The sequence below is a fragment of the Schistocerca americana genome, chromosome 2, assembly GCF_021461395.2.
Source record: "Schistocerca americana isolate TAMUIC-IGC-003095 chromosome 2, iqSchAmer2.1, whole genome shotgun sequence".
NCBI classification, from domain to species: domain Eukaryota; kingdom Metazoa; phylum Arthropoda; class Insecta; order Orthoptera; family Acrididae; genus Schistocerca; species Schistocerca americana.
In genome coordinates this window covers 464,291,504-464,316,942 of record NC_060120.1, presented here as the reverse complement: position 1 = coordinate 464,316,942, position 25,439 = coordinate 464,291,504, and positions in this window count along the sequence as shown.

Sequence of the window (25,439 nt, the reverse complement as noted above, 5' to 3'; positions counted from 1 at the left end):
TGCACGGGTTCGCAGCTCGTGGTCGTGTGGTAGCGTTCTCGCTTCCCGCGCCCGGGTTCCCGGATTCGATTCCAGGTGGGGTCAGGGATTTTCTCTGCCTCGTGATGACTGGGTGTTGTGTGCTGTCCTTAGGTTAGTTAGGTTTAAGTAGTTCTAAGTTCTAGGGGACTGATGACCATAGCTGTTAAGTCCCATAGTGCTCAGAGCCATTTGAACTATTTTTGAGCTTCTGCACGGGCCACTGATAACCCAACACACGCTTATCCGTCAATTTGTTAAATCATTTATTGAGTTAACGCTCTTTTTCGTACTTTTCTGTTGCCTACCTTGGTGCATAGCTTTCCATTGAAAATGTGAAATGATCGTGTTGCATTGATGCCCTGGAGGCCCCACCCGGAAAAGTTCGGCCGCCGTGTTGTAATTCTTATTTCAGGCGACGCCACATTGAGTGACTTGCGTGTCGGTGACAGTGGGACGATGATGAGGACAACACAATACCCAGTCGACGAGCGGAAAAAATCAACAACTCGGCTTCGTATCGAACCCAGGCCCGCTGCATGGTAGGCAAAAACGTTAGTACTCAGCTAAGCAGGCGCACAGCTTACCATTATTAGAGTTGGTTTGCATCCAAATGAAGTACCCCAGTTTGTACTTAAGCGCACGTGTGACCTCCTGCGCCCTCATACACACACATTATAAAGGAGAGTGTGAGGACAAGAAAAGTTGAAGACTGAAGGAGAGGAGAGAGAGAGAGAGAGAGAGAGAGAGAGAGAGAGAGAGAGAGAGAACGTAGTCCAACCTGGTGCCGAGAGGTCGCTATATTTGTTTAGCATCAAAAGGAAAGACCTCCCTCTCCAAACATATATCTTCATAAGCGCAGCAGTGCACCGTGAGTGATTTAACACTGCAATTTACGTCACGTGCAGAGACACGATAAAGGCTGGCGAAGAATCTATCATTCCATTCAATTAAGGCGGGTGACTTTTTCTTCGTGCCTGCTTGGACACGGAGCGGCTGAGGCGATAAATCAGAGTTACGGTCGGGTCGACGTTGCATTCCGAGGGCGGGATAGAACGGAATGGACTCGCCGCTGCTGGCATCTGCGTCGCCGCAGTCGGCGGCGCGTCGCAGTGGCCACGCGCTGCAGCCTCCGGCTCTAAAACAGGCCCACTCCCTTCCCCGCGCTTCCCGGAAAGCGTCGTTTTTGGTATCTCTGTGCCCTCCGTACTACTCTCTCATCGAATCCTCCCATCCTTCACCTACCCGTCACTAAGTTCGTGAGGTGCTGAAGGATCGTAGAATATTTTCTAAGATCGACCGTTATGACGTTCCTGGAAAATAACGAGAATGTTTCAAACTGTCATCACGGATTCAGGAAACAAACCACTCGTGCGAAATACAGCTTGCTTTACACGTACACGTCAACATGCAAATGGTAAAGGCAGGTGTGAACAGATAGATTCTGTCTTCCTAGACTACGAAAGACGTTCGATACTGGCCGGCAAGTGTCCCACAGAAACTAAAGTAACATTGAGTGTGCCCCGCAATAGGACCTCTAGTATAAACGTCCGCAGCTCGTGGTCACCCGGTCGCGTTCTCGCTTCCTGAGCACGGGGTCCTGGGTTCGATTCCCGGTGGGGTCAGGAATTTTCACCTGCCTCGAGATGACTGGGTGTTTGTGTTGTCCTCATCATTTCATCATCATTCATTCAAGTGGCGGGATTTGGATGAGCAAAGGTTGGGAATTTGTACGGTCGCTGATAACCGCGCAGTTGAGCGCCCCACAATCCAAACATCATCATCATCATCATCATCATCATCTAGTATAAAGACACTTCTCAGGTTTTCCGCCAGATAGGCTTATGCAAATTCCACAGTACTTCATCGAAACAACTAATTGACATCTCAAGGTGGAGTTGCTGCTGCCTCACGACCCACTCTAGTGATGCTCTCGCGGCGTTGTCTGAATTTATCGGGCCAGGAGCAGGGATTACGCACTCACGGAGAGGCGCTCGCAGTTGAACTAAAGTAGCGCTCGTTCTGCGCCCTGTCGGAAGCGATGACTGTACTCTTGGACGCTCCTGTGGTTAAAATCAGAATTAACTCTCAACAGTTCACTGCGTCGCGTCATAAATCCGGTGGTCTCATTTCTCTTATTGTCTAACTATCAGAATGTTATGCGGTGGCAAATCAGGATATTTTTTGCAACAGGACCTCTAATGAGATTTTCACTCTGCAGCGGAGTGTGCGCTGATACGAAACTTCCTGGCAGATTGCCTTTCACGGGCAAGTGCTCTACCAACTGAGCTATCCTAGCACGTCTCACGCCCAGTGCTCACAGCTTTACTTCTACCAGTACCTCGTCTCCTACCTTCGCAGGAAAACTTCTGTAAAGTTTGGAAGGTAGGAGACGAGGTTCTGGCAGAAGTAAAGCTGTGAGGACGGGGCGTGAGTCGTGCTAGGGTAGCTCAGTTGGTAGAGCACTTGCCCGCGAAAGGCGAACGTCCCGAGTTCGAGTCTCGGTCCGGCACACAGTTTTAATCTGACAGGAAGTTTCAGGACCTCTAATGTTTTCAGTATACGTAAACGATTTATCAGACAGGATATGCAGCGTTACGAGATTGATCACTGACTATAGTTTTGTACAGAAAGTATCCTCTTTAGATGATCGTAAGGAACTGCAGGGTAAATTTGACAATAAATGGTGGATAGATGCACAAGGGGCAGTCAAATGTAAAGGAGACAGGTGGAAAAAAGGAAATAAACTGTTTATTATTTCAAAAGTAATCACCATACTTGTTAATACTTATCCTACTGTGAGACAAGGCGGTGAATGTCTCTGTGGAAAAATGTTTCAGGTTGCCTATGGAACCATTACTGTACTCAGGAGTGCATCTGTTCATTCGAAGCAATTCAACGGCACGAACGGATTTCTTCAGGGCTCCAAAAACATGGAAATATCATGTGTGGAGTTCGGGACTGGATGGAGCTTCACAACGAACTTCATCAACGTGGTCGTAACAACCTTCCAACATGTGGGCGGGCATTATCCTGCAACTGAATAATGGCATCCGTAAAAATTCCAGGGCGCTTGGACATAGTGGCGCGCTTCAAGTTTTGCATAGTGTCCACATACCGTTGTGCGTTAATTGTGGTGCCAGGTTCCTGTAAGCCAGCGAGCCCTTGCAGTCAAAGAAAATCGTCATCATGACTTTTCCCGAGCTGGCATCCCTATTGCTTCGACTACGCTGCACAAGTTTCTCTGGGAAGCCTTTATGCATCCTCCAGAGAGTCCCGATCTCTCCCCACACGATTTCCATATTTTTGGAGCCCTGAAGAAAGAAATTGGTGGTCATCGAACTGCTTCGAACGAAGAGGTGCACTCCTGGGTACTATCATAGTTCCATAGGCAGCCACAAATATTGTCCACGAAAGCAATCACTGTCTTGTCTCCCACTGGGATAAATCTATTAACCGCTATGACGATTACTTTTGAAATAATAACAGTTTACTTACTTTTTTCCCCTGTGTCTCATTTTCATTTTACTGCCCCTTATAAGATAAAGCTTATAACAAAGGACCCCATACCATCTTATAACAAAATTAGTGGTACACATCTTGAGTACTTCACATCGCATAAGTAAGGGAATGCTAAGAAGCGATGTAAAACCATCATCACAGAAAGTGAATGGATGACTTAGAATTATTGGAAAGGTTCTGGGGAGAATACGATGCATCTCTAAAGAAAATCTCATTCGAGACGCTATCACGACCAATTCTAGTGTACTGGCTCACAGATTTCAGCCATTATCATTAGATATGACAAAAGATGTCGAACGAATTAAGAGTTAAGCTGCTAGAATTTCGAAGGGTAAGTATAACTGGTACGAAAGTGTTGCAGAAACTTGGGGAACTTAATAGGAATTCTTGGAAGAAAGACTAAGCAAAGTGCTGGAAGTTATATTTAGAGAACTTGTATTCGAAGAAGACTATGTGACCATAATGCTACCACCATCGTATAGCTCGCCTAAGGACCAAGATTACACAATATGAGAGAATAAGGCACTTACATTGGCATCTAAATTGTCATTTTTCCTCGCTCAGTTCAAAAATAGGATAGGACAAAAAAAATCGATAATATTCGTAGGATAAACCCTGTGATATGCACTGTACAGTGGCTTTCTGAGTAATTACCTATAGATGCGGTATGCGATTCTTTATTAGAAAAGAAATCTGCACTCACAATCAAAAACCAAACTGGCACCGGCGACTTGCCATTATCCAGCTCCGCCTTTCACTCCCGCCGCTAGCTCATCGGCGTCTTCAGCCCCGTGTCCGCCTCCGTCTCTGGCACTAATGATTGCGCCATAGAGGGACGGTTAAACCCTGATCTTAGTTGTTCAGTGCGGTCACATCACTCGCACGATTCGACTGTCCCGTCGTACAATGTTTCTCTCTAATTTGTTACTGAAATAATCCCACACATTATTTATAGATCTCAGATGGGTAGATTTAGGCAGTCGCTGCAGATGTGAGGAGCCCCAAGTATTCGCATGCGAAAGAACAACAGTCATGGCGCGTTGGACGTAGTAAGTCGTGAACAACTCAGGCACAGTGTTCTATAAGATTCTACAAGTGTGTTGTTGACTCCAACACACACTAACAATAATTAGTTTGCAATGCCACAAGAATTAAATTTGTCCTTTTCACAAATGGCAGAAATATAAAAAATTAAACCATCTTTATAGCTCAAAGTGCATATAACGAAATATTTGAATATATCAAAAAATAGTAGTAAAGCGGGAGAATATCTTAAAGCGTTAAAAAGCGTCAGTATACCATAGATTACAACGATTACTACACAGAACATTTATAACCTATTTTGAGAACGAAACCGACGACTTAGGTATCATTCAGTTTTTGTGAGAGCAAACAGATGAGAGGATCACTTGTGGAACTCACATCCTAGACACGATTAATCGCTTAGTTAAGCTGCATAGTCGATATAAAAATTACAAAAATAATTTATTCCGCATTTTTCCATTCACAAACGTGTTGTGAAATAGTCCTTGCGGAACACTCACCTTCATGGAAAATAATTTCAGAACACCGCAGTGAATGAAAATAATTACATTTAATTACATGTATCTTTTAACGTCAATGCCCCCTACTGTGTACTGAAATCAAAGTATCAGTCATCTCCTTTGTTAATATGAGTTTCGTTGAAACATCTAGCAGTTGTATGCAAACACCGCTAGTTCGCTTCAGAGACGTTTGTCACATATTTCAATCTCACGAAGCTGCAGTTTACTCATTATTTACCACATTTGTAAAACGATCTCTGCGTAATAAGTTCTTTAGCTGCCATCTAAAAAGTAATCTGTGTTATTTTAGTTCTGTTTACTTTTGTACCGCGCAGGAGCCGTTGTACTGTGAAGGAAATACTGTGATTTGATTAAAGAAATCATTTTCATGCATGCCAGCAAACAAACTCAGTGACAAAATCTGCATACGTGTTGGCACTTTTTTTCATTTTACATATGGACTTAAGATATGTGATAAGTATTCTATGGCTGTGCGAAACTTTTATTAGGAACACCATCACACACTGCTGTGTGGATCATAAGGTGAACTAAGCATAACACAATTTATGAACCTCCAACATGATGCAGGAAACTGGGTCAGCAGCTTACCTTTATTCAAACTATTATTTAAAATTGTATCGAAAATGCGCACCACGCACAGAGTTGTGAATAACTGCGGTAATAACAATTTTTGTTGACAGTGCCCAAGTGGGCGAATTTTGCTAAGTTAAGAGTGAAATAAAGTGTTCACTTGAAATGCAAGTAACGTCTACGCAGGAAAATGACTTATTTTAAGAAATTTACACGGCCGTGAACCCATACACAAAAAAGACAGTTGTGACTTGAATTCTTGAAAAACAAAGTTCCGAGGCATCAAACTGAAAAGTTTCGTGCCCGCATTTCTCCAGCATTCGCTGTACCAGTCAGTGAAGTTCGATGCAGTTTCGTCATATATATATATATATATATATATATATATATATATATATGTGTGTGTGTGTGTGTGTGTGTGTGTGTGTGTGTGTGTGTGTGTGTGTGTGTGTGTGTGAGAGAGAGAGAGAGAGAGAGAGAGAGAGAGAGAGAGAGATTGTGAGGACACTACGAAATACAGGTATTCAGCTGTGTATCTAGAAAACTTATCACGACAATTTTATTTTTAACGCCCACATTATCATCAAATAAACCGTGTCTGAAAAGCGATTAGTGAGTAAAGAGACGCAATAATAATAGTTGTGCGTTAATTACAGTTTCCAAACTGCGGATGATTGCATAGTAACGCCTTTATCTGGAATTGTGCAAGTTCTACGGATATTCATGTAACTCTGAATGATTCTGATTATTGCAGGAAAGATGAATAATGTATTCCGTGATATTTCCAGTAAATTTATTTTCCGCTAACTTGTCTACTTTTATTGCTACGTTGCCGAATTCACTATTTTATGTTCGTGTAACAATAAAATAATTTCATTGAATGTCATGTTGTGTTACTGATACAACGTAAGGTATGGAAAACGTTTGTGCATCTATCTTTTAATAAACTCAGTATTCCTTGGTACACCAGTGGCGAATTCACAGTTGAGGAAACCGAGAAGTGCATAAATGAATAAACAAAGCAACTCATACTTAGTCGCGTACAATAAGATGAAACGCTGGTTGGTGGGTAAGAACATTCAGCTGTTAATAATGATACCAATACCGTATCACGTCGTCCATGAGAGCTACAGAATATACTGCTTAATCTGACTGTTGTCGAGAGAAACATCTTACTTTCTCCTCCTAGCAACAATGAAACAAATGTAGCAGTTTCCAGTCAGCATTAGAACATTTTCATGTTAATTTCAATTACTTCATTATTTAAATTAGTATGACATAGGCAATCTTTTATTGTCAGTGTACGTTTAAAATCAGTGCTAATTAATCTTCTAAAACTAATGGTTATGTTACGTGTCTGCACGTTATGTTTCTTGGTGCGAACAGATACGCAGGTACGGTCTATTATCGACAGCAAAAGAAACGAAATGCGTAACTTTCTGATTCATACAATAGGGATAATGCATATCTCTGAAAAGTAATTACTTTACTTACGTTTTCCAAGGATGTAATCCCGAAACGAAGCACGCCGTACCTACAACGCATCGTTCGCAGTTTGTTTCGGAAGTCACTCTTTTTTGCCAAAGTCAAGGATGCTGCTAACAGCAAATCGAAACGCCATATGCATTGTTTTCCTCAAAGAACATTCATTTCAGCAAAGACTGCTTACATCTTAATTAAATGAGCCACTGCAAGAACTTATTTTTTATTATTATTCCTTCATGTGTTTCGTAAAGTCTGAAACACTTTAATCACTTATTGGTTTCTCGCGATTCCAAATAAAAAGTCACTTATCCTGAGTTCAGCCTCTGTTTGATTTCTTTTTTGCCAGAATCGCTCTCGCGACATTTAGTTTGCGTGAGAAATTAGCTTTCTGCGTGTATCGAACTCCACATTTAGTTGTAAGTTTTCCTCTGTATATTGGGTCATGCGGTTCTCCCATCTTCATATCGTCTAGTACACCACCGTAATGTTGAAACGAAGGTTGGAGTTGACTAGGGCTTTCTTTGCTGCATTGACACTCGTTAACTGATAACGCCTGTTCCAGTTTAGAAACGTAGGCCTTCTACAAACATCAAAAAAAGTTCTGCACCACCTCGGTTCCGAGAGTTCCGGAACATGTACAGAAAATTGGAATAGAGATCAATATAAACACCATTTCCGCCCTTCTTATTGCTCATGAAAACCACACATTGCATGTTGTACCACCAAACAGAGGGACCTTCAGAGGTGGTGGTCCAGATTGCTGTACACACCGGTACCTCTAATACCCAGTAGTACGTCCTCTTGCATTGAAGCATGCCTGTATTCGTCGTGGCATATGATCCACAAGTTCATCAAGGCAGTGTTGGTCCAGATTGTCTCACTCCTCAACAACGATTCGGCGTAAATCTCTAAGAGTGGTTGGTGGGTCACGACATCCATAAACAGCCCTTTTCAATCCATCCCAGGCATGTTCGATAGGGTTCATGTCTGGAGAATATGCTGGCCACTCTGGTAGAGCGATGTCGTTATCCTGAAGGAAGTCAATCACAAGATGTGAACGAGGAGTGCGCGAACTGTCGTCCATGAAAACGAATGCCTCGCCAATATGTTGCCGACATGGTTGCACTATAGGTCGGAGGATGGCATTCACGTATCGTACAGCCCTTAAGGCGCCTTCCATGACCATCAGCAGCGTATGTCGGCCCCACATAATGGCACCCCAAAACAGCAGGGAACCTCCACCTTGCTGCACTCGCTGGACAGTATGTCTAAGGCGTTCAGCCTGATCGTGTTGCCTCCAAACACGTCTCCGACGATTGTCTGGTTGAAGGCATACGCGCCACTCATCGGTGAAGAGAACGTGATGCAAATCCTGAGCGTTCACGCGGCTCCCCCCGTCGGAGGTAGAGTCCTACCTCGGGCATGGGTGTGTGTATTGTCCTTAGCGTAAGTTAGTTTAAATTAGATAAGTAGTGTGTAAGCTTAAGGACCGATGACCTTAGCAGTTGTGTCCCATAAGACCTTGCCAACAAACAACAACAACAACAACAACAATCCTGAGCGGTCCATTCGGAATGTTGTTAAACTCGTCTGTACCGCACTGCATGGTGTTGTGGTTGCAAGGATGGACCTCGCCGTGGAAGTCGGGAGTGAAGTTGCGCATCATGCAGCCTATTGCATACAGTTGGAGTCGTAACACGACGTGCTGTGGCTGCACGAAAAGCATTATTCAACATGGTGGCGTTGCTGTCAGGGTGCCTCCCAGCCATAATTCGTAGGTAGCGGTCATCCATTGCAGTAGTATCCCCTGGGCGGCCTGAGCGAGGCATGTCATCGACAGTTCTGCCTCTCTGTATCTCCTTCGTGTCCGAACAACATCGCTTTGGTTCAGTCCGAGACGCCTGGACACTTACCTTGTTGAGAGCCTTTTCATGACACAAAGTAACAATGCGGACACGTTCGAATCGCGGTATTGACCGTCTAGGAATGGTTGAACTACAGATAATACGAGCCTTGTACCTCATTCCTGGTGGAATGACTGGAACTGATCAGCTGTCGGACCCCCTCCGTCTAGTAGGCGCTGCTCATGCATGGTTGTTTACATCTTTGAGCGGGGTTAGTGATATCTCTGAACAGTGAAAGGTACTGTGTCTGTGATACAGTATCCACAGTCAGGAGTTCTGAGAACTGTGGTGATGCAAAACCTTTTTTTTTATGTGTGTGTAAGTGCCGTGATAAATTCTTAAAAAGTGACCTGAACTCTCACACTGTGAAGTAATGCTAATGTGTATAATCGTGTATTGTATAAACAAACGAAGTGTAACATCCTTGTTACAATTGCGGCTTGCTCCAAACGAAGTTTTAGTGCCTAAGATACAAAGCCATCACAAAATGAGGATGCATCCGTTTTCGCGAGACGGTACCGCTACTTCAATAAAGACAGAAACTTGGGGTGAATTGTGTAGGATAGAGTCATAACTCACATGCTCCAAAATAATGAAAATTGAGATGCCGACATATTCTCATATAGCTTTATACATAGAACATAATTCACGAAACAGTTATTCACATTTGGCACAAGATCCTTGAGAAAACCGGTGTTAAACTTCATGGTTAGTTTCAAAAGTCTCATGATCTGCCGGATTTTATGAGTTTTGTCCCGTACCTCATCTTGACCAATCAGCGATTAGCTCACTCGGCGCCATTTTCTTGTGTAGTAGTAGATACTGATGCCAGTGGAGTGTGTTTTCTGTTCTGTTCAGTTATTTTGGGGACTACAATAATACACTGTAGAAGAGAAAGTGGCTTGCGGTCGGAACCAAAAAGTATTGCATATCGAGTCGCAACACGACAGTTTCCGTGAAACCAACATCGTCCAAACAGCTCAGTACCAAAACTCACAAGATCCAAAATGGGGATTGTCAAAACTTACATGTTCCATAGCTCCTTAACAAAATTTACATGATCCATAATATATCCTTAAATAATTGTAATTTCTCAATAAGCAAACATAATCTGAAATATACATAATGATTTATAGCCATTGTTCTTGTACATACTGATGTCAATATTTGGGACACGAGAACGACGCATGTAAAACACGTTTCTAGTCATTTGTGAAAATTTATGTTTCTGGAGCATGTGAGTTATGTTTCTAACCTACTCAAATGTAACTTACCCATAGGACTACGAAGTTCTTGTTTTCAAAACAGCTATCTGATTTTACAAGTGCATTTCTTATATTTAAATGTACGTTCAAATTTCTTATAACCACATGCTAAGTTACCACGTGGTTGTAATAAATTTGTGCAGTAATGATTTATCTTAATGTGAGGTGTGGATATGTTATTTACACATGGCGATGTTGGTTTTAAAGGTGCTTGACAATGAAAGTAGTCGAAAATATCTAACCGCACGATGAAATAAAAATCACATTACAGCCTACTATGGACCATATTTACGTTTACTAAAGATGCAAATGATAGAGTTGTCGCATACTTTTTCGAGCATGGACCCACTTCTCCTACTATGCGAAGTAGCAGTTCACCAAGAATGCCGGAAGGGGAGGCACATAGACCTCCCCATGTCCGCTGCACGACACACACACACACACACACACAAACACACACACACACACACACACACACTGTGAGGTCAAGCGACCTTAGAGCTCAGTGGCACAGTGCGATACGTACGGCTGATACGTTGACGCGGGTGCCTGTGCGGAGGTACCTCATCCTGACGAAAAATGAAATTTTCAGCATGTTCTCGAACAAAGCGAAATCTCCAATATATTCACATGCGTTGGAGATGTAGCTGGGAGAGTCATACCGGCAACTACATGTAATCAAGGGCGGCGTCCGTAACTTCCCTAGCTCTCAGGGAAAGGAAAAAATACGGTGGAGTCAGGTGTTTTTCTTTCAAGGACATCATTTAAAAGTCGATATTATGTAGGTTTTCAACAGTGTCGGAACTGGAACCTTTTGTGGCTACTTGCAATTCGCCAATCGTCTTCCAAAATATTAACAATACTCCATATTCTCAGGTCTCAACTCCTGCCCCGACCCCTTACATTTTTCCGTAATGGCGCCCTTACATGTAATATACCGCCAGCTTCTAACCGCTACCAACAAGCGCGCCCATTTTTTAGGGTAGTGGGCGGACGGAGGGGGGGGGGTGTCTAGACCTGGGGGTATGGTGTATTTTCAATATTTTGGAGGACGAATCGCGACTAGTAAGTAGCCGTAAAATTTTTTAAGAACTGACCATTTTAAAGACCTATGTTATTGACCTTTAAATTGTTTTCTTGAAAGAGAAACTGCTTTCCCTCAAAAATAGAGGGGCTAGCCTATAACGTGGGCGCCCTTGGCCATCAGAGTAAACTTTCAGTTTCAATGCGTTAGAAAAACTTTATCCCAGTTCCTATCGTCATTCACGTAGGAAATAGAGTGAAATTGGAAGAACCTTTTCGAAACACTTAGTGGGTTTTCGGAAACTGTCACTCGAACGGTCCTTACACAGAAATCGTTTCTGCTACTTCTCCATGTCTAGTCAGCCGTTATCACGCCGAGCTACACAGCATTTCCGCTGTTTACCAACCTCAGCCGTTTGTCGGCAACTAGTGAAACATAAACATTCGCCTACGGCGGCCCCTCGGCGTAACGTGTGTAGTAGCCGGCCGGCGCAGCATCGGCGTAGAGAGATAAAAGACGTGTGTAACACGGCCGCTCCCCACTGCGCGCAGTCAAACCCCGGCTTCCGCCGGCTGGCAAACACGGGGCCCGCGGCGTTGCCGACGCGTCGTACGAGTTTCCCGCCGGCCGATAGAGGCGGCGCTTTTTACGGCCGTAATGGAGACGTTTTATTGCTGCGAAAACCGGTTCCGCCGTTCGGACGCGAGCGCCGGTGAGGAGTCTCATGGTGAAACAAGAAGAGGACGGGGGAGGGAGGAGGGAGCGGGCCTCCGCGCCGGTGCGCCGGGGCAGCGGCGGGCTGTGGCCAGGTCCCGCCAGATAGCCATCTGCAGCCGCAATTAGGGAACAGGGGCGGCGGCGCGGCGACAGCCGAGGACGCGTGTGGGCGCCGAACGGACGCTGCGTCTGGCAGCCGCCTGCAGCCTGCAGACAAGGACTCGGCGGTGCGTGCGCGCCAGGTGGCGGGCCCCTACTGCGTGCCGCTGACGTAAACCCAATAGCGCAGGCGGTGCTTCCTCCTGCACTGTTCCTGCCTAATTATCGCCCGTCAACTCCCACGTGAGCACTGACATGTTTTTCCGACACCGTTCAAAAGGCTCTGAGCACTATGGGACTTAACATCTGAGGTCATCAGTCCCCTAGACTTAGACCTACTTAAACCTAACTAACCTAAGGACATCACACACATCCATGCCCGAGGCAGGATTCGAACCTGCGACCATATCAGCAGCGCGGTTCCGGACTGAATTGCCTAGAGCCACTCGCCCACTACAGTTGGCAATCTGGATGAACATCTACATCTACATCTACATTTATACTCCGCAAGCCACCCAAAAGCGTGTGGCGGAGGGCACTTTACGTGCCACTGTCATTACCTCCCTTTCCTGTTCCAGTCGCGTATGGTTCGCGGTAAGAACGACTGCCGGAAAGCCTCCGTGCGCACTCGAATCTCTCTAATTTTACATTCGTGATCTCCTCGGGAGGTATAAGCAGGGGGAAGCAATATATTCAATACCTCATCCAGAAACGCACCCTATCGAAACCTGGACAGCAAGCTACACCGCGATGCAGAGCGCCTCTCTTGCAGAGTCTGCCACTTGAGTTTGCCAAACATCTCCGTAACGCTATCACGCTTACCAAATAACCCTGTGACGAAACGCGCCGCTCTTCTTTGGATCTTCTCCATCTCTTCTGTCAACCCGACCTGGTACGGATCCCACACTGACGAGTAATACTCAAGTATAGGTCGAACCAGTGTTTTGTAAGTCACCTCCTTTGTTGATGGACTACATTTTCTAAGGACTCTCCCAAAGAATCTCAACCTGGCACCCGCCTTACCAATAACTAATTTTATATGATCATTCCACTTCAAATCGTTCCGCACGCATACTCCCAGATATTTTACAGAAGTAACTGCTACCAGTGTTTGTTCCGCTATCATATAATGATATAATAAAGGGTCCTTCTTTCTCTGTATTCGCAATACATTACATTTGTCTATGTTAAGGGTCAGTTGCCACTCCCTGCACCAAGTGCCTATCCGCTGCAGATCTTCCTGCATTTCGCTGCAATTTTCTAATGCTACAACTTCTCTGCATACTACAGCATCATCCGCGAAAAGCCGCATGGAAATTCCGACACTATCTACTAGGTCATTTATATATACTGTGAAAAGCAATGGTCCCATAACACTCCCCTGTGGCACGCCAGAGGTTACTTTAACGTCTGTAGACGTCTCTCCATTGAGAACAACATGCTGTGTTCTGTTTGCTAAAAACTCTTCAATCCAGCCACACAGCTGGTCTGATATTCCGTAGGCTCTTTCTTTGTTAATCAGGCGACAGTGCGGAATTATATCGAACGCCTTCCGGAAGTCAAGGAAAATAGCATCTACCTGGGAGCCTGTATCTAATATTTTCTGGGTCTCATGAACAAATAAAGCGAGTTGGGTCTCACACGATCGCTGCTTCCGGAATCCATGATGATTCCTACAGAGTAGATTCTTGGTTTCCAGAAACGACATGATACGCGAGCAAAAAACGTGTTCTAAAATTCTACAACATATCGACGTCAGAAATATAGGTCTATAGTTTTGCGCATCTGCTCGACGACCCTTCTTGAAGACTGGGACTACCTGTGATCTTTTCCAATCATTTGGAACCTTCCGTTCCTCTAGAGATTTGCGGTACACGGTTGTTAAAAGGGGGGCAAGTTCTTTCGCGTACTCTGTGTAGAATCGAATTGGTATCCCGTCAGGTCCAGTGGACTTTCCTCTGTTGAGTGATTCCAGCTGCTTTTCTATTCCCTGGACACTTATTTCGATGTCATCCATTTTTTCGTTTGTGCGAGGATTTAGAGAAGAAACTGCAGTGCGGTCTTCCTCTGTGAAACAACTTTGGAAAAAGGTGTTTAGTATTTCAGCTTTACGCGTGTCATCCTCTGTTTCAATGCCAACATCATCCCAGAGTGTCTGGATATGCTGTTTCGAGCCACTTACTGATTTAACGTAAGACCAGAACTTGGTAGGATTTTCTGTCAAGTTGGTACATAGAATTTTACTTTCGAATTCACTGAACGCTTCACGCATAGCCCTCCTTACGCTAACTTTGACATCGTTTAGCTTCTGTTTGTCTGAGAGGTTTTGGCTGCGTTTAAACTTGGAGTGAAGCTCTCTTTGCTTTCGCAGTAGTTTCCTAACTTTGTTGTTGTACCACGGTGGGTTTTCCCCGTCCCTCACAGTTTTACTCGGGACCTACCTGTCTAAAACGCATTTTACTATTGCCTTGAACTTTCTCCATAAACACTCAACATTGTCAGTGTGGGAACAGAAATTTTCGTTTTGATCTGTTAGGTAGTCAGAAATCTGCCTTCTATTACTCTTGCTAAACACATAAACCTTCCTCCCCTTTTTTATATTCCTATTTACTTCCATATTCAGGGATGCTGCAACAGCCTTGTGATCACTGATTCGCTGTTCTGCGCTTACAAAGTCAAAAAGTTCGGATCTGTTTGTTATCAGTAGCTCCAAGATGTTATCTCCACGACTCAGTTCTCTGTTTAATTGCTCGAGGTAATTTTCGGATAGTGCGCTTAGTATAATGTCACTCGATGCTCTGTCCCCAAGAATAAATGCATACTTGTGTTGATCCATTGTGCCTTTCAGAAAAACATACTATCCAGAGAATGTCACGAAAACATTCCGCAGATCATAACGCTCTTTCCTTCGGCCTGGACTCGACCGACTATTCTTGCAAGGTGTTTGCCGTCTGTTCGATGGAATATAAAACGTGATTCATCTTTTAAGTTGGTGTACCACATCCGCCAACTCAAATATATATTTTTTAATTTCATTACCAGAATTAAGGTTGTGGTCCCAAGGTAATGTTGGGAGCGGCGTAACAGAGGATGTGGACCGATTGAATTTTAGGAAATGGAATTTGCGTATCGCAGTTTGTTAGTCGTTCTATGCCGTGTGATTGATTAAAAGAAAAAATTCCTCGAACTTTTTCTCTGACATACAATAAGTGAGAAGGGACGTTGCAAGTTAGTAATAAAATCACGCCAATAGCGAATCGGTACCACAGCGAAGTGTTGTATCTTCCCTGTTAGGAATGCTGAAAAATAAAATCATAATAAAATGAATAATGAAATAAACATGTGAAATGGTTATCTGATGATAAAAAAGCACTTCAGTAACTCAAAATAAGTTAATACCATATTCTGGGTTTAATCTGGGACTACAGAGGTAACTTTGGGGCTGATCGCAACTGTTTGGTTTTAAATCTCCGTCCACCATTTTATAGGGCTATTGTATTTTTCAATGACGAATGGACCGTTAGCGTGAGATGACATCTTGCGGCCATATTCGAAAGCCTTCTACCCACCGCCGACTGCCTCGGTGCTTTTTCGTATGATCTGTTGTGTTGTGTTTACTTTCTCCGGCGGTTCAAAAACTATTTTTTTAAAGAGTGTTGTCGGGTAGGCACATTACTTTAAGCATGTCATGACACAGTTTTAGAGCAGCAAATCAAAATTATTATCTAATGATTCTTTACGACGCACAAATTTTTAAAAAGATCATAGGTTAGTGGGAGAACTTTGGGACTGTCCCAAAGTAACCTCTCGGTATCTTCGTGTTGTGTTATTGTTAAGACTGAGTTTCCAATATCGCTGAAATATCTGGTTCACTCAACAGCTCAACGTTTTGACCGTATGATACATATTCACTTTATCTAGATACGCCACTGAGTAGAAAGCAAATTAAATTGTAGTCTAGGATAATGTTAAAGTTCATGCTTTGCCAGATTATAAACATTATTGTCTTCCAACGCATTGTTAATTGCATTTAAGAAGATCTAGTACGAAAAAAATACTTTAATATTTCAATTAAAATTACAGAGCGCATCCTCGTTGACATTCAAATAAAAACAAACAAAATAGCAATTCTCACGGTCCCAGAGATACTCCCCAAGCTTAAATAGTGCATTTAACATATAAAACTGCAGATGTTCCAAAATTAGCCCGACGAAAAATTCGCTTGCAGGTTTCCAGATTGGGGAAAACACACAGGAATTATTCGAAAGAAACTTTAAAGAAAGCCCTCCATGCGATCGAGTATAGAACGATGTCACAACCCGGAAAACGCCTCACAAACACGCCATTCCGATGAATACCCGTCACCTAAAAAATCAGGATAAATATAGCGGAATTTTTGTGTCGTAGGACCGCCTTCTCAGAAGAGGAGGAAGAAAGTTTGCCCGTCACGTCAACTTTCAGCTTTCCAGTCGGTGTATTTCGAAGGAGACTGTTCAATGTGCCACTTCGATTTTCAGGAAGTTTTGACTATAAGTGTGAATGAAGTTGCGAATTTGATAAATGCATTCAACCTCTGTAGTAACGACATAATATTATCTTTTATGAGACTATATTTGAGACCAGAGATGTCTTTTGAAGTGTGTGTGATTTCAGTGTTTGTTGGACAGTCTGGAAATGTATTTGGCGTGAAAAGGATGAAAACAGGAATTATTTAAAGAAGATTTCGTACTAATTCGTTCCGAGGAAAAATATCGAGGAAATATGATGACCGGCCGCGGTGGCTGAGCGGCTCTAGACGCCTCAGTCTGGAACCGCGCGACTGCTACGGTCGCAGTTTCGAATCCTGCCTCGGGCATGGATGTGTGTGACGTCCTCAGGTTGGTTAGGTTTAAGTAGTTCTAAGTTCTAGGAGACTGATGACCTCAGATGTTAAGTCCCGTAGTGCTCAGAGCCATATGAACCATTTGAAATGTGATGATATGAATAGAAGAATGATAAAAGCTAATTTTTAAGGTAATCCAGTCTTTATGTAGTTCCTTATTTTAAGAGCATTGCATTTGGTTGAAGTTTTCTGTAGGAATTTTATAAAGCAACGTATGGCCTTGTCTTATAGTTAAAACAAGTGTCAAGGAAGACAATTGTACACAGGAAAGTTATTAAGAAATATTTTTCTAATTTGTCTAGAGATGAGAGCTTTATGAAAAGGTTTATTATTGCCAAGGCTTAACGAAGCATAAGTAAACATGGAGTCTTTGTTCTGATTTATCAGTCGTTAGGGTAGGTTCCCCATTTTCATTTTCAACTGTCATGACTCTGCTTGCGCACTTGCATAACACATTGCGAGTTGTATACTGAGAAGAATTTTTTTTAAATTTGTAAGATACTGCACATCGCAATGACGGCAAAAAAATTGATTAATAGCAACAAGTTGCAGAGCAGACGACCGTTCCATGCGCACAGGTATGCCAGTAAATTTAATTAACAAATATCATTTCGATTGTACGGCACAGTGATTGTCAGAGTGTTTTTGTGAAAATATCAGTATCACGTCTAAGGTTTAATACCAGTAAAAGATTTCATTAAAGTGCTACCGTGTGAATTTTCAAGCCCTCTGATCAAAAAGACAGATGCGTTAATTTTTATGTTGCTTTGTTGTGAAATTACAATAATAGTTTTGATACAGTCATTTTGCAAGACTAAAGACAAAGATTAACAATGTTTGGAGCCAACATTAGAAATCTTATTGAGAACGCTTTGCCTTCTCGCAGTCGTATTGTTTGATGGACCGGTTGCTCTGGATTTCGCGTCGTGTAGCGTGAGCTCCACATACTTCCGTTCGCCGAGATTTACGTAGTTGGTATCAAAATAAATTACAAAAAAATGGTTCAAATGGCTCTGAGCACTATGGGACTTAACATCTGAGGTCATCAGTCCCCTAGAACTTAGAACTACTTAAACCTAACTAACTTAAGGACATCACACACATCCATGCCCGAGGCAGGATTCGAACCTGCGACCGTAGCGGTCGCGCAGTTTGGGAATGCAGCACCTAGAATCGCTCGGCCACCCCGACCGGCATTAAATTACACATTTCTCTCATATTTGACATGAGATGCATCGCGAAGGCGTAAGTTGACCCAAACTGGAGACAAGAACAGCGATTTCAAGACAATTTTCCAGGTAAAGAATGGGCTCAGGGCTTTCTACTCAGGTAAAGCAGGTATTATTTCAAAGAACTGCAAGGAATGCACTGCTGTCGACGAAGACTTAATCAATCGGTTTTACGATAACTTTGTGGCAACGGCCTTGGCGCAGTGGATACAACGGTTCCCGTCAGATCACCGAAGTTAAGCGCTGTCGGGCGTGGCCGGCAGTTGGTTGGTTGACCATACGGGCCGCCATGCGCTGTTGTAATTTTTCGGGGTGCACTCAGCCTCGTGATGCAAACGGAGGAGCTACTCGACCGAATAGTAGCGGCTCCGGTCAAAGAAAACCATCATAACGACCGGGAGTGCGGTGTGCTGACCACACGCCCCTCCTGTCTGCATCCTCAGCTGAGGATGTCACGGCGGTCGGATGGTCCCGATGGGCCACTTGTGGCCTGAAGACGGAGTGCTATATCAGATAACTCTGAAGAAGAACTTCCTAGTGTTTCGTCCGACAGAGTTTGAAACTATGATGAAACAAATCTGTTAGATGACGCAGGCAAAGACAAGATTATTACAAAGAGGGGTACAAAGTATCCTGAAAGAGTTCAAACATCTTCTAAAGCATGTATCTCGATTATGGTTTACGGCAATGCTGCCGGAGACTTGGTGTCCCTTTACTGCTCCTGCACGTCAATTATAAGGTAGAAAAATATTATGGACAACATGGACCGAGAATGGATCAGCAGAAGCTCGTTACAGTAGGTCAAAATCAAGATGGTTTCACTGCCAGCGTTTTGAAAATTCGTTTATGTACCTTATGTTAAACATTTTGCGGCGCTAAGATGGCGTGAAGGTTCTACTTGGAGATAATTTAAACTCCTATATCAACATAGAAGTGCTGCGTCTTTGTGAACAACTTAACATAAAGTTCATTACCTTGCCTCCAAATGCGACTCATCTCCTGCAGCCTCTTTATGTGGCCTAATTTTGGGCAATGAAGGTCCATTAGAGGAAGGGTCTTTCCAACTGGAAAGATTCCTCCGCTGGAAGTCGCTGAACATCGGTGCTGAAACACTGGTTGCCTGGTCTTCTTAAAGACTTTTGGAACGATCTTAACTGGGTCTCACGATAACTGGAAGAGTTGTCTTTAGAAGCCTGGTTTTTTTCCCTACCAACAGGGAACAAGTTCAAAAATGGTTCAAATGGCTCTGAGCACTATGGGACTTAACTTCTAAGGTCATCAGTCCCCTAGAACTTAGAACTACTTAAACCTAACTAACCTAAGGACATCACGCACATCCATGCCCGAGGCAGGATTCGAACCTGCGACCGTAGCGGCCACGCGGTTCCAGACTGTAGCGCCTTTAACCGCTTGGCCACACTGGCCGGCTAGGGAACAAGTCCTCAAGAGAGTGTAATTATGGGGAATGTCCCTGTGGAAGAATCTGAGTGTCCCACCAGGCAGAAGTATCTTCGCAGAAGGGTTAGAAGAATCTGTACCATCTACATCGAAGGCAAAACGAGGGCAAACCGAGAGGACGACGTGGCCAAGAAGAAGTGAAAGGTAACTACGACTCCGATAGTCCTTCTGACGGAGAAGATGTGATGTCTCTTCAAGATACAAATGCTAGGCTAGGATCGGTAGATTTCAGTGATACCAACGTTATCCACGAAGGAAGCAGGACACCTGAGGGGTCTAGCCCAGGACTCAGAGATTTAAATGAACGACAGTTTGTAATTGTGAATTTCCAGAGGGGGCTCTGTTCCAGACAAATAACTGAAATTGTAGGCGACAGCAAAATCTGCCCGATGGAGGACTAGAACCTCTGGTGGGAGCTGCCACGCAGTCCATGACATGGTGCCTCTAACCGCGCGGCCACTCCGCACGGCTTATTCAGGCGACGTTTAGGACTCTACACACAAGATTGCATGCCTTTAAAATGTTTTATACTGACTAAATAGTCTTTCGAAATAGTGATTCGTTAAGATTCGAATGTGTCATTGTATCTGTATTTTTCATTCTTAATTGTATAAGCAAGTTTTTAAAATATTTTTAGTTTTATTTGACAAAGCCCTGAAATAGCATATATTTGGGTAAAATTAGGGACGTGCCGTAGTTTTCCTGTCTGAAATAAAGAAAAACTTATCTTTCCTGTATTTACGCACCTTGACGGGGTAAAATTAGGACAGTTTTAGATGTCTTCGTTAAAATATAGTCATTTTTCAGATTTCTTACAGTCGTCTCCGGATAGAGGAAGGTTAAAGGAATCATTTGAGAGTGGAAATACATCAGTATCTTTGCTCACTTTGAAAGGGCAGGTGAAAAGCTCTACTTTGCCACACACGGTATACTTTTAACCACGGCAGCACGCGAACAGTTTACACAGCCGTTTCGGAAATGATCCACCTGTAGCAGGAAAGCCAATGATCATGCCAGTTTGGACGTCAGATAAATCGCTCCGTTGTCGCATTACGAAAACGACCGCACTCTGTATCTGCTGCCCCTCCCCCCGGCACGCGTTACACATCCTCTACTGCTAGTGATCCGGCCTGCCATCTGTGAGTGGTTACTGCACGTTGACGCTGAACAAAGGCGGTGGTCACGTCAGTGTGACTGTTCGGTGTAGAATCTTTGCATTTTAGACACTCCGAATTTTGGTACTACTTTATCGCGGAAAGTTAGCTGCGAAATCTGGAAGTGGACATATAAACGCTTTTAGTGTAAGTGATGATTTGTGTGTGTGTGTGTGTGTGTGTGTGTGTGTGTGTGTGTGTGTGTGATATTCTGTACAGTGGAAGAGGCACAATAGCTTACAACCTCAACAAGACGCAAGAGAGGCAGAAAATCACATACTCAAACATCAGCAAAAATATTTATGTACACAAATGCAAAAACCTACTTGAAACTGAGAATAAATTCTCGAAAGGCATGAAAATATGAGTAACCGGTGCTGCTTTCGCAATTTAAATCGTAATGACACTTCCAGAGCGCCAAAGCAAAAATCGTACACCTGCGGAGAGTTGCAGAAATCTAGAAATAGACACAAGCAATTCTTCTTCTCTCAGATCATTCCCCCACCCCGCGGCGTGGAAGCAATGTCACGTCGCGACCTGTAATTAGCTAACTGCACGTCTGCCCGCAGCGTTAATTTTCCCTGATAATACATGCTATTCCGAGCGTTGCAAATTCGTAATGGCCGCTCTGAAAGGTTACGAGTCGCTAGAATAATTAGATGCGAGATCTGCGGGAGCGCAGCTAATGCACATGATGTATGAGCGAACTCTCCGCAGCGATGTTGGCGTACGTGTGGCAACTGACAGGGTCGAGATGGCGCCAAGGCACAGCTCTGTTCGCGTCCAGAACATCGCTATTGAAATCCTGAGGCTTCGTCTCCGCTTCCATCTCCATAAATCGTTAAGGCGCAGCTCAACGTGGCTACTCGTCAGGTGCAAAGCATCAGGAATATCTGTGATGGCGAAGCTGCAATGGTACTTCTAATTATCTCCCCCCCCCCCTCTCCCCCTACCCTACAACTGTCGGTACCAAATATTCTGACGATATGACTCTCAGCAGTCCTCGAAAAAGCGATGTCTAAGTTATATTGGAAAACAAAGGTAATCCAAATTCTGGGAAAGAGATTAAACAACCTGACGTTCGCTGATTATGTATTATTTTGCAAATAGTATAGAAGATCTTCTAATACTGGTTAGTGAATTTGGCGTCAGTCTGCTCTGAAGTTGGCCTAAAAATGAACTATGATAAAACCAAGATCATGACGAATCAATGGACATATACGTGTTGGAAGGATGCAACTTCAAATGGTCACAGAATATGTCTGTCTGTCTCAGATACTAAATACGAAAGGAGACCTAAAACTAGAAACATTTCGACGTATTAAATTAGGCTAACGAGCTTATAGAAGATACCTCTCAGTTTTAAAGCTATTATTCTGTACACAACGAAGGGACTAGATACCTTAGTAAGTAACAAATTTCCTTTCGATAGCTGAAGAAAACTGAGTAATGTGTGCTGCCAGTAATAATTTATGGCTGTGAGACACGGACATTAAATGAGTTCACTGTCAGAAAACTAATGGTAGCCCTAAGAGGAATGGAACGATCAATTTTGGGCTGTACAAAGAAAGGAAGCAGTCGATATCAGACAGGTAACAAAGGTCAGTGACATAACTTGAAATGGCAGTGAGCTGGTCATATCGCTCGAAGAAAAAAATGGTAGGTGGTCACAACAAGTACTAGTTTACCAGAAAAGACCAAGGAGAAGACCACTAAACAGATGGGACAAAGACTTAAAGAAGACAACCGGACTGAACCAGCAACGGGAAGCTCCAGATCGCCAGAAACGGAAGAATCTGTGGGGATTCTACGTTGCACGCCGACTCAGAGGCCACATCACCAAGTGATCGAATTGGCTGCTGATGATGAGGCTGCTGATGACGATGATGACTGAAAGTATTAAAAGACTTTAAAGCAGATAGTATGTCGGGGAAAAAAGGTGACTTGGTGTTCCTGGACCCTTGTTATTTTTCCACGGCGTGTTTAGAGCGCTGCACATCTTTAGATGATCTGCAAAAAAGTAACAACAAAAGTTTCTTTATACAAATTTGTACAGATACTCAGAGGGCTGGACGGGGTGGAAGCATATCTTCATCCAAATAAGGTAAAAAAAAATGGCTCTGAGCACTATGGGACTCAACTGCTGAGGTCATAAGTCCCCTAGAACTTAGAACTACTTAAACCTAACTAACCTAAGGACAACACACACATCCATGCCCGAGGCAGGATTCAAACCTGCGACCGTAGCGGTCGCGCGGTTCCAGACTGTAGCGCCAGAACCGCTCGGCCACCAGCGGCCGGCCATCCAAATAAGATTCTATCTTTTACCATCGAAAATCTTTATCCTGTTTGCAAGGCTGGAAAATCTTCATCGTTAGCGAAGTAGACAAAACGCTTTCTACGGATTTTTGTTCCTGTGAATGGGCTCAGCAATCAGTGAAGTTTCTATACCACAGAGTTAAAATTAATGAAGATACATTTTAAAACTCTTACATCGATTGAGTACTTGACGTTATAGCTCTGTTGCAGTTACGTATGCATTGGAACTCACGCTCCGACCAAGAACAGCAGTAATAATGTCTCATGTCTTCCGTGCCTCCCCCCCCCCCCCCCCCCCTTCTGCCCCATCCCCTCTCCCCCCCTCCCGCCCAAGAAGCATGGACATTGCTGCAGTGCGGTGGCTTGCATGGTCTCATTGGCACAAATACCCAGTGCGTCGAAATCGGAGGAGGCTCTGCATAAAGCCAACTAGTATATGTTTCCTGAAGAGGTGCAGTGGCCTTTTCTGTAGTTGCGGAAGCAACAGTCTCAATCATTGATTGACCTGCTCTTGTAATATTAAACATGATCCTGCTGAATTGGTACAGCGAACGGCTGAAAGCAAGGAGCATTGTGGTGTAGCCAGGCGGAGTGGCCGCGCTGTTTGTATTGTTATACGTATGCAGGATGTATACTTAACCTCTATGGGCAGTAATGATGTTTTTATGGGGAAGATACCATACTGAATGGATGTGAGTGCTATACATTGTCTCAATCATCACTTATGAATACGCGCATTGCATGAGTAACAAAACAACTTTCTTTGTGAAGTTATTTGTTAATGTATAATTAGTTTATTGTGTGTCAATTGTTAGCATTATTAATTTTCAAAATGTCAAAATACAAGTTTTAAAATTAGTGTTATATTGTTACTTACCATAAGTCAATACCAGTTCCAGATCTATGTCGTTTATGATTGTCTATTTTGCTCAAGAAGATATTGTCTCCGTCATAATAGATTTAATTAAAATGTACGCAAACAACAGCCTTGCACAACAGCTGCTTGCTAACTATACAATTTAAAGTACTAACGGAGAGCAGTGCGAAGATCGTTACCATTGAGCAAATAAAGGTAAGAAAATAATTATTTCGGGGATACCATTCATTAATCACAAGGATCATTATTTTCAAATTGATCCATTTTTGTTTTATTACCAGGGCCAATTTCAAATCGATAGCGTTGCATCAGATTCAGTTTTGTGTTACGTAAATTCATGCAGTTTTGGTTTGGTTTGAAGTTATTGACAGTATAGATTCTCGGAGTCAGTAAAGTTCAGTGTAGGTCAAAGCGTACAAGCGACGAGATGAAATACACGTTCGCATGCAATTCCCATTCTAACAGATGTGTTGCAGGCAACAGTCAGTTACGTAATTACAGTCCTATTGCACACGTAAATACGTCAACTGTTCACGACTATCAACCCAAGAGACAAATGGTTCAAATGGCTCTGAGCACTATGGGACTTAACATCTGTGGTCATCAGTCCCCTAGAACTTAGAACTACTTAAACCTAAGGACATCACACACATCCATGCACGAGGCAGGATTCGAAACTGCGAACGTAGCAGTCGCGCGGCTCCGGACTGAGCGCCTAGAACCGCTCGGCCACCACGGCCGGCCCCAAGAGACAATTACACCTCTTGTTATTTTCCTTAAGCCATTCAGACCTGATTTTCTTCTGAAGGAAGGAAAACTTTACTTTCTGCGGCAATGTTTTTAGATGCAAGATCCATACAAAAATTTGTACCAGTTTCCAAAACACATTTTGTACACTTGGCCTCATTTTATGAACTAAAGCAACTAATTACGAAATATTCTCTATTGCAATAAACAGTAAAAAGATCATTCAATAATTAGCACGCAAAATAGCAACAATATTCAAGTATACAGTGCAATATAGCGAACCAACCACATTCGTGTATTTTGGTGGTCACGAGCTGCTGCTCACTGCTGCATTGACATGCTGATATTTTCATAGCGATGCCCAACAGTTGGCAGCACTGTCACACGATGAAAAGGTTGAACATTCACAAATGTTTACCTTATGTTTCCATTCGAAAAAAATACTTCTGTTGCAGCTAAGATAGAGAAAAAGTTGATGTACACAATAGTAGCCAGAGGGTATGAAAGGGTTAAGAATGGCGACTTTATTTCTACTTATTCGCCAGTGTGCACCATGGTTTCATTGCTACAGTCGATCCTTTACGTAATGCGTAGTGCTCACCTT